Raw genomic sequence first — 10,467 nt, 5'->3', positions numbered from 1 at the left:
AGCTGATACTCTTAGCTTCAAGCTTGTTGGTTAGGGCCCTAACTACAAGTTTTTTAAGATAACGTTTTCTGACTAAAGTTAGGGAAACGATCCCGTCAAAATCGTATTTTATTGTTAGAGTGGCGCTCAAATAAATTAACTCAAACAGAGGCGAGTAAGTACCTGAACGCTTCATCTTTTAATTAAATCATTTGTAAAAAAAATTTACAATTTTTGAAATTGTAATAAATGATATAAAAAAGAATATATTTAAATACATAAAACGATGGCTTTCAAATTATTTTTATGAAATAACTAAGCAGGGTTGACACCATACCCGCGATACCTGGAAGTCAGGGAATTTGAATATGTCTCTCAAAGTTAGGGAAAGTCAAGGAATTTGTATATGGTTCTCAAAGTAAGGGAAAAGTCAGGGAATTTGGATCTGAAAAAACTGTGGCAACCCTGATTAAGAGTCTAAATGTTACCACAAGTAACATAATTACAATAAGATTATCAGTTAGGAAAAATTATCACCGAACTTATTTTCAAAACAATTACGCAATCAAGATTTAGTTCTCAGCACAGAGCCCCCTAGTGTCTAAGGATAAATAAACTACTACCAAGGACGATAACACGCTACTCATTTTAGGAAGCTAATGAGATACCGGGCTGATTTTATGTTTATTTATGTGTACTAGTCTCGAATCTGAATTGTCTGAATATGAATAAACATGAAAGTGACTAGGCTCGAAAGCTCAATGTGCGGTACTGGAATAGACTGGAAACTGACTTCTCTCGTAACTGATTTCACTCGAATCGGAATAGTTTTGTACAATCTTTTGGTGCTATTCACATTTGAGAATATTCAGCGGCCCCGAAATTAATTCCCTTTCAATCCGCGATGTGACGGTGGCTCCACCTTTCGAAACTCTTGTTTGAGTGAAGTGAAATTTGCTCTCTCCTGTAACGACTGTCATTAATTTTATGGCAGACTCGCTTATACCTGTATAAGAAGCTTTTACCTGGAATTTTTCGTGCTTAGCTTTGGCAAGTTTAGATTATCTCGACAACGACTAGAACACGCTCAAGAATTTATTTAATTTTTACTCAAAATCTATGGTATAATAAATATGGTTCCCAATGTCCGATTATTCTTGATATCGTGTTTCTTTATCACCGGAGTTCATGGCCAAACTATCGGAGAATTTGACTTCGTCATCGGTAAGAATATTTCTTTAATTTTAAACTTCCTGCTGTTATTTCGCCTTGAATATGAAAAATTGTATTTCTATAAAATACGGTAGGTCACTGTTTTTTCTACGTCACTATCAATAGTTAGTGAAGATAGAGACTACGAGCTCGAGTCGCTCAATAATTGGAATTTGAAGTAGACGTACGAAACGTGCGTGCCAATAAAGTACTAATAAGCTTAGAATCGATACGCGGAGAAAAGCATTTAAAATTTTTATTGTATATTGTTTTATTTTATGGAAACAGCTTTTCGCCTTGAATATGAAAACTAACGGTAATAATCAGTGTAGGTAGAGGTATAATCCGTGTAGGAGTAGCGAAAGGTGTAGAGAGTTTGGTTTGTTAAGCGGATTGTCGGGGTTGTTTCCGCCTCGTGCCATCTTTATGTGTATTAGTCAAATATATAATTATTTTCCATCGCATCGATGTAAATCTTTCAATTATCTAACACACTTTGAAAAACATAAATATATACTTATAAATGATTCTTAGGGAGGAATCAATGTCAACTAAAAAATCTAACGCGGTTTTTCAAATTGTTACTTTTCGTATAAAAAAGTTACCGAATTTCAATTCTTTATCGAATTTCCGAAACTTGAACACAAATTTAATAAAAGAAACTAGATACTTCATGACTAAAATGGATTTTTTAATGAAAGATATTTAGATTGAGGAGATTGTTTTTCTCAGAAGATGCCGTAACACAACACTAGGGGGCTTTTCATCGCTTCTATATCAATATCGGAGCACGAGACATGCACCGTTATTAACTGGAAGCAAATGGTATTTTGTGTTGTATACCAAAAGTCTTTCTAGTATATATATTACAATATTTAATAATTGGTACAATATTATTTTCTACTGGACACAAATTCCCCGCAATTTTTTATCTTGATTAATATTTCCTCTATTTTTAAGTTAAAAATTCTTTAAATTTTCTTTTATACCAATGAACTTCTTTCGAGATAATTCTGTACTCCTCACATAACATGGTGTTAACAATTTCTTCGAAATTCCAGTATTTAAATGTTGCTTAACAATATCTTCATTGTGTTCTCTTATTAGAATCTACGTTTACTTGGCCCTACATAAGCAAATAATCTTCAAATCAGCAGTGACAACCTAAAATGAAAATATTTATGACTGAGGGGTGGGGGGTATCTTCCCTAAACCATGAGAAAGAAGCAGATCAAATAGTACATTTACGCCCACCAAGAATATTGAACAATGTTGCGCCGTTTCAAAAATCTTTGGCATTTTGTACATTTATCTTCGTTTTTGAAATAATTGGCACTGGAGCAGAAAGTTATATTTTTATTTGCTATCAACAAGATTTCATACTAAACGTATAAGGGCCCGTTCCAGAGACGAAAAATTCTCGTTAACTAACGAAAAAGGGGGCGTGTCTTGTTAATTAACTTTTTCAAAAACGCGTTCCAGAGACATTTTAACGAGACAAAAAGTTTTGTTTTTCAACGAGAGCTAGACGAGAGCTCCGGAGCTCTCGTTTACGCGTTCGGAGGCGAAAATAGTGAAAAAATGGCGGCGGAGTTTCTTCGAGCTAACATGATAAAACAAGGTGTAAACAATATCGAAACAGATGTCCCGCTGAAAATAATGTATCGCGAGTGACCCAATACTATTAATTGAATATAAAAAAAGGATTTTTGGCACTACCAATCAAACATTTACCTGGAACCGCGTTTATTGAGCTACAAATGGGAATGGCCAAGGCCCGAATTGAAGACACCCCATAGATTAGATTTTGCTACGCAGGTAAGAATTCGTTTATCATTATTTTTATTTAATATCAAAACGAAAAGAAGAAAGAAAGATCTTTTCGTTTTGATATATTTAAAATGTGACTCTGGGAGCAATTGTATTATAAAATAATCTTATTATAGATCATCAAAATCATCTGCTGTATTTGTTTTGGAAAGACGGAAAATTGTTATCGACACAAAACTGTCAAGTTGAGTGTTTGTCGAATCATTCACAACATCAGTCAAATTATTTTTGTACACATTATATAAATAAAAATTATTTCAATTCTTAAAATAGAAGTATTTATTTATTATTGTAGCTATCATTTAAAGAGAATGGGGAACACATCTCCCTTTTGACCTGATACCAATGATAAAAACTGCCTAATATACTGAATGAAATGTTTATTGAGCCCCTAACTACTTTTATGGGTAAAAAATTACCGGAAGGTGATAACCACCTTTGAAAAATATCCAAATGAAATTCAAATCTACCGCCAAACTGATATTAAGTGAAAAAACCTGCTTGAAGATGGAGACAGCTCCGTTGGACGATGGGTCAGCTGACAACAATAAAGAAATAAGTTTCATTGTCGTGGGAAGTGTTACATCTGAAAGCTAGAGAAAAGGTAATAAGTAATATTCATTAAATTAATTTAAAAGTAGTAGACATACTGCTGGTAAATATAATTATCTTTCAGGGTTATTAATTTATTATTATTATTCGTTCATAAGGCGAGGTCACTGAAATAAAATTTTCAATTTCCTTTTCAGCCCGAACAAAAGAGTTGAGTATGGTAACCAGAATTTTATTGGTATTGTACAAATGACTGGAAAAGGAGAGAGAAAATTGCGCATTTCGTTAAGAATAATTTCCTAAAACCCATTCAATCGTTCTTGATTATTTACTACAGACAGAGCAACGTGGTCTAATGTTTCAGCACTGCTAGCAGCAATAGGTTTGGAGGGCACAGGTATGATGTTTTTTATAGCTTCTTTTGTCACCTTTAACAGGTATACCAAATTATTACTTATATCTTAATTAATGTCAATCTATTTTTCAGAGAATGTAGGAAAAGAGCAACGTTAACAATACATAAAACACTTTTGGATTTTTCCTTTACCGTTGGCCTAGGCGGATTTGGAAGTGGGTTTTCAGCCCTTGCGTCTATTTAAAAAATGTAACTGAGCTATATCTGCTAGTAAGTAATACATCTAAACTGAGCGTCTCTAAATATACCCATTTTATTGACAATATCTTGCATTGTCAATCTTTGCCGTTGTTTTGTCATCAATATGGAAATCCTAATTAATTTTCAATTAAAGAATGATATCCTCTACTTAATAGAAATATTTTACCACGTCTCTTTGCAGCCAAATTAAGGGGAGCATTACCGACCTCGCTCGGTGGAGTACTCATAGTAGTAATGTGAAAACGCCCCGTACTTGGCGTACCAATAAAAAAACCACTCGTTCTCGCTGGTGGCATGTGAAACTGCTAGCGCTTGTAGAAGGTACGGGGCTTTATTTATATTGTTTCAAATTGTAATGTATATTTAACAATTCAAATTTTATATTTAAAGTAAATAAAGTAGAGTTTAAAGTACTTGTTTCTTCATTGCTGTACTACCAATGCGATTTTCAACACCTGCTATACCACGAATCATAGTTTCGCCAATTAGTTTCACCACTCTATTGTCAAGTGGTGTCAGCTAATCTCCAGTTGATTTTCTGATCATTATGATATCTTGGGCCAGTGTCTTTACGATGTTTTTTTAAGAAAGACCATTTTGTTCTAATTTGAACCAATAGAGTTGAACCCTATTATGGGTGCCTAGTTCTGAAAGGGGATCCAAACCGCTAAGAACGAGCTTAGAAGTGATACTAAACTGATTAAGAGAGCCTTAAGGGCAGCCTGACTGTCCGAGAAAATCTGAATAGTCTTGCCCCGATACTTCTTCTTAAAAACCTTAGCAAAAACGCCGATGATCTCCAAAAAGTGAAACTTCTTAGTCTGACAGTTAACTCCAACTTCCACCCCTGAGTGAGTCTTGGAGCCATCCGTGAACCAAACAATTTCATCCTTAGTGCCAAAAACTTTATTGCCAGTCCAGTCTAACCGACGGGGAAAGTGAACAATAAACAGCTTTTCAAAGTGTAACGACCCGATCAGTCAACATTGAATCGATCCAAATACACAACGTATCATTGACATCGAACCGCTTAGCAGCCTTAAGAATGACCACCTTAGATACTTTATCAAAAGCCCCCTCGATGTCCAGAAAAACAGCTAAGGCTATTTCTTTGAACTCAATTACACGTTCAAGGCGATTAATTATGCTCAGTAGATTTGCCCTTTTGATAGGCATTCTGAGCATAACTAAGAACCTCCTATTTGATATTTAGGAGAAATGAAGTTAGACTAATTGGTCTAAATGCCTAAGCCGCGAGATAACTAGTTTTCCCGGGTTTAGGAAGAAAGATAACCTTTGATTGATTCCAAAATCCCGACATATGCCCAGCACTGAAGATTCTACACAACACAGGACAGATACTATCAATTCCCTCCTGCAATAGGATGGGCGAGATTCCTTCCGGCCCAGAAGCCTTGTAGGGCTTAAATTACTCTATAGCCCACATAAGCTTGGATTGAGTGACAACTTGTTTTACTACATCCCAATTTATCTTTTTAGTTTAGTAGAGGAAGATCATAAGAGTCATCTGTGTCATTGACTTTAGAGTCTCCTTTCCAGAACTGGAGTAACAACCATCCGTCAACTTAATAGTATCCAGATGTCTTGTATTGTCATGTGTCTTAATTTTAATTAATTTGGCCGTACTGGGAATACCAGAGATACTCTCACCAAAATCCCACCAGGAAGCCTGTGTGGCTTCCCGAATGGCTTTATGATAGGAAATGAGGGACTGCTTATAGGATGACCAATCACTCAACCTCTTAGCTTTATTAAAAAGCTTGCGAGTAGTTTTGCGAAGTCTACCAATGTCATTATTCCACCAAGGAACTAACCTTGGCTGGTTGGTAGATTTTGCAGGACAGTTTTGGTGGTAGGAGTCGACTATGGCCTGTTGCATGTGACCAACAGCCATTTCGAGCTCCAGCACTGAGGAGTTTAGAAACGCAACCAATTAGTTGATCTAGGATTGCGAATTTCGGTAATAACCTGAGCAGGTTTGACATAAAAACATATTTGTCTATGATTCGAAAGTAACGGTTCATTAGACACATGTCATTGTGTCACAGATGGTAAAACATTTTCTGTGCACAGAGTTAAATCAATAAACTCACTCCTGTTACTTGTAACAAAAGTTGATATATTATGTTTCTTGAGAATATGTACTTTAGTACTAACTAAATATTCTATTAAGTCATCACCACGTTGGTTGCAGTCACTGCTGTTCCATGCATCACATCTAAAGACAAGCTTTTTGACCAGTCTTTCACAGTGGTTCACCAGATTGGAAACCTCCTGTGATGGAGGGGACAGGGAATCTTAAGGACAATAACCTGAATCCAGCGTTAATTCATCTTCTCCATCAGCTGACGAGGAGAATATGTTTATGGTGGCAGTGTCCCTAGATTGGTATAATGAAAGAGGAAAAGCGTGAATACCCCTTCGTATCAAAATACGTGCCCTAAGTTTAGCAGACTTGTAGTCATAGTATACAGTACCTGCATTTCAGAGATCCAGCGCTGGATACTATGATTCTTCCATTATGGATCCAAGGCTCCTGTATCAGGGCCACGTCTAGTCCCTCCATAGCAAACCTTCGACAGAGGACTGCCGAGGCTGCCTTACAGTGATGCAGATTAATCTTAGTTACCTTCATACCCAACCATAGTTGCCTGTGTTGGTGCAGGGTTACTTGCTGGCTAAGGGGACTAACCCTACCCCGCTCACCAGCCACCATTTCCATCTTTAACTGAAGCCCCTGTTGGTTGGGCTGATCTTTCTTCACCGGTGGAGGTGTTCTCCACCACCGTAATGTCGGAAATATCCGAAAAGTAGCCCAAGGTGATGTCACCCAGTTCTCCTGCCAGATCGAAGTCTGACATTTTAGTAGCAGAGTCATCTGCCACGACGTTTTTAAGGACTTTAATAGTCCCCTTATCCACCCCTGTGAAGGCAGAAAATCCTGCCTCCTTTAAAGCTGCGACAGACATCTATCTGAAAAATCCAGTGGATGAAGTTCTTGTCACAGACAGAGGTGACTACTTTCCAACGGCTCGTATTGAGCTGGTGGTTGTAAAGATACAACCTCTTTAGAAGAACTTCTGGATTTTTGGTCCAGACATCCTTAGTCCTGAAGGCGACCTTGACCGGTTTCAGTAGTTCACTGGCTTTTATTACTAAAAGCTTGCTGCCATCCTAAACACCGTAATTATGGTCCAAGGCCTTCCTTAACCACTCCTCAGTTGGAGCATCCCACAGAGGTAGGTAATGGCACCTTCATCCAGGTGGAAATTCTTGATTAGAGGAAGAGGTTCACCCGAAGGTGTCCCAACAACTCACTCCAGAATCCCACGCTGTACGGTGCCAATTTCCTCCTCTGTGATAAGGTTGTTCGGAAAGTCATCTTTTACAATGGCCACCTTAAGCAACCCTACTGCGTCACTGTAGAACATAGGAGGCCGACGCTCTTTAGCCTTTTTGGCCGCAGATTGAGAAAACCCAGGCGAGGTATTGGAGTCTTCCGGCCTGAACCTCTTAAGTGAAGAGGTTTCTTTATCACCCAAGGGTGACTGAACCTCCTTGCAGCCTTGAGGTGTGCATTGCTTAGCCATGTTTTTGAGTGTGGGCTTACATCCGAGGATGACCCAGACACCCCATAAAGCCTGTAGACCCATGCCTATTTTCATTTTATTTGTTAGAATCCATGATCGATCCCACGAGTATGGAGGAAAGTAAAAGGTAGTCCTCCTCGCGGGTGGAAGGCTAGTTACAACGGCGTTTCGCCTGGTTCCCCGGGGGGATCGTTAATGATTTCGTATTTTCGCTTACCCGGTACCACTCAGCGCTCATCACGATACCTTACACCTTGACTTAAGAAAGAAGCAGAGCCTTAGTTCGCCAGCATGAAGGGTTGACCCTCCACCTGTTACTCCCGAGTCCCTTCTACCAAGTAGAGGTGCAAGGTTCCATTTTATGGGTAGGATTGAGCTAATTAAATCTGATCATAATTATTATGGCAGATCAGTTTAGAAATTCTAAGAAATTACCGTAAATTTCACAGTGAAATTACTTGCTGCCAGTAATTTGACCGTTAAAAAATATCTATTTGATCAATAAAATCCAATGCTATATTATAGTAAATAATACGGTAACAATAAGATTTCAATTACTGTGGAAAGAGTTTGAAACTAACAGTAGTTTAAAAGTTTATTTAACGGAGATATGACAGTCCATTTAACATGGAATTTGCAGTAAAAATAACAGTTAAGACCCAATTTTACATTCACCGGTAAAATGTAATGCAGTCAAACCGTAATTTTTAAATTTTTGAAACCAACATTTTGCAATCAACCTGCAAAATGAAATGTAAATAAACATTTATTTTTTTATTTATATAGCACCTTATTTCCAATCAAACCGTAATTTAACATTCATAATGCATTCAATTTCCAATCAAACCGTAGATTTCACATTCATTAAATGCATTTAATTTCCAATCAACCCGTAGATTTCACATTCATTATGCATTCAATTTCCAATAAAACCGTAGATTTTAGGTGGTGTTGGTGTTTACGTAAAAACGGGAATTAATTTTGAGATAATAGACAAGCTATGTAAAATAAATGACGCTATTGAATCATTCGTTATCAAAATTGATGGAACGTATATAGGTGTTATATACCGACCAGGGGATAATAAAAATGAGTTTTTAAAAGAATTCGAAAATATTATTGATAACTTAAAGCCAACTAATGCTAAGAAAATTATTTCAACAAAGACCTCTCGCGCCGTTATACCGATTCGTAATACCCTATTCAGACGAGGCTAATAAAACTATAGGTACAGTAAACCAAAGTTAAATTTTTATAGCACATTTCAGTATAGCTAAATAAGCTCTGGTTTCAAAAACGGGATCTAAACCCGGGTTTATAAGCCTCGTCTGTAAAGAGTATTAGCACTTGGTGTCTTAACAAACTCGAAAGGCTTAACCCAATTAATTAATTCCCACACTAGAGTAACTGAAGAAACGGGTACCTTATTTGATCATGCCTACTCTAGTTCATACTTAACTACCAACATCATCGATAATTGGGACTTTGCGGATCATTATCCAATCCTTAGCTTCCTCTACAACCCAATAAAACCTAGCGAGCCGATCCCATGCAGACGTTTTATAAAATCTTATATAACTAAATTTATTGCTAGCGTTAGCAAAATTTCATTTGACGCACTATACGACATAAAAAATATAGATGAAGCTTTTGCCTACTTCCTAAGCCAAACTCTAGAAGCGTATGATATCTAGTTCCCTATTTTTTATCCGAAATCTTCAAAATAAAAAACAAATGACCGGTTTGACGCTAAAATTAAAAAATAACTAAAACTCAAAAATCGGTTAAAAACCAAGGCAAAAATTTTCCCACAGAGGAAAACAAGCTTATTTATAAAATTGCTAAAAACAAATGTGTAAATATAATTAGGAACAAGCGATTTACCTATTAAAAAAATCTTTAACGGAGTGTAAATCTATAAGTGATACCTGGAAGTTTTTCAACCGGTTTTTAAACAAAGACAATAAATAACATACAGAAATCTCTATACCACCGAACGACCTAAATGATTTCTTCTGCTCAATAACTCCTAACAAACCAAAAAGTGACTCTTACTCGAGTGTAAAAACCTATCAAATTCGCTATTCATCCGTGACGTGGACAAAGATGAGATAAATAAAATTATCGACAACCTCAGAGCAAACGCTGCCCCTGGCGAAGACGAAATTCTCCCCAAGTTACTCAAAACAGTTAAACCTTATTTAATTGACCCACTAGTGTATCTCATTAATCCAAGCCTTACCCAAATTTGATAAAAAAAAAGGTGTAATATGTCCAGTGTACAAACAGGAGGATAAAAATGACCCAAGTAGCTTCAGACCGATCACTATCTTATCTGCATTTGCCAAAATTTGTATACCTGTTTTTTACCCGGCTAACTAACTTCTGTAATAAATACAACCTTATTGCCAATAATAAATTTGGATTCGTGTCTGGTAAGGGTGTCGAGTATGCGGTTAAAAGAGTGTATAAGAAAATAATAGATAATTTAGATATGTATTACGAGTTTTTTAGACCTCAGAAAGGCGTTTGATGTAGTTAGCCACGAAATTGTACTTAAAAAAAACCATATACTTGGCATTAGAGGACCAGCTCACAACTGGTTAAGAAGCTATCTAGATATGCGCAGTAATAAAACTAGAGTCAAAAACGTTCTATCCAACTCTA

At 36.7% G+C, this 10,467-nt stretch overlaps 1 long non-coding RNA gene across 1 annotated transcript; it reads left to right on the top strand.

Annotated features, from left to right (window-relative positions):
• The first annotated feature begins 3,470 nt into the window (after positions 1 to 3,470).
• Positions 3,471 to 4,489, top strand: LOC149957366 (uncharacterized). The gene is made up of 4 exons (XR_016478209.1): positions 3,471 to 3,625; positions 3,771 to 3,970; positions 4,061 to 4,198; positions 4,371 to 4,489. It is a non-coding gene; the product is annotated as an uncharacterized LOC149957366 (long non-coding RNA).
• The last annotated feature ends 5,978 nt before the right edge of the window (positions 4,490 to 10,467 follow it).

The sequence above is a fragment of the Leiobunum rupestre genome, chromosome 2 (assembly GCF_980474605.1).
Source record: "Leiobunum rupestre chromosome 2, qqLeiRupe1.1.hap1, whole genome shotgun sequence".
Taxonomy (NCBI): domain Eukaryota; kingdom Metazoa; phylum Arthropoda; class Arachnida; order Opiliones; family Sclerosomatidae; genus Leiobunum; species Leiobunum rupestre.
This window is presented reverse-complemented; position numbering and strand designations above follow the sequence as displayed.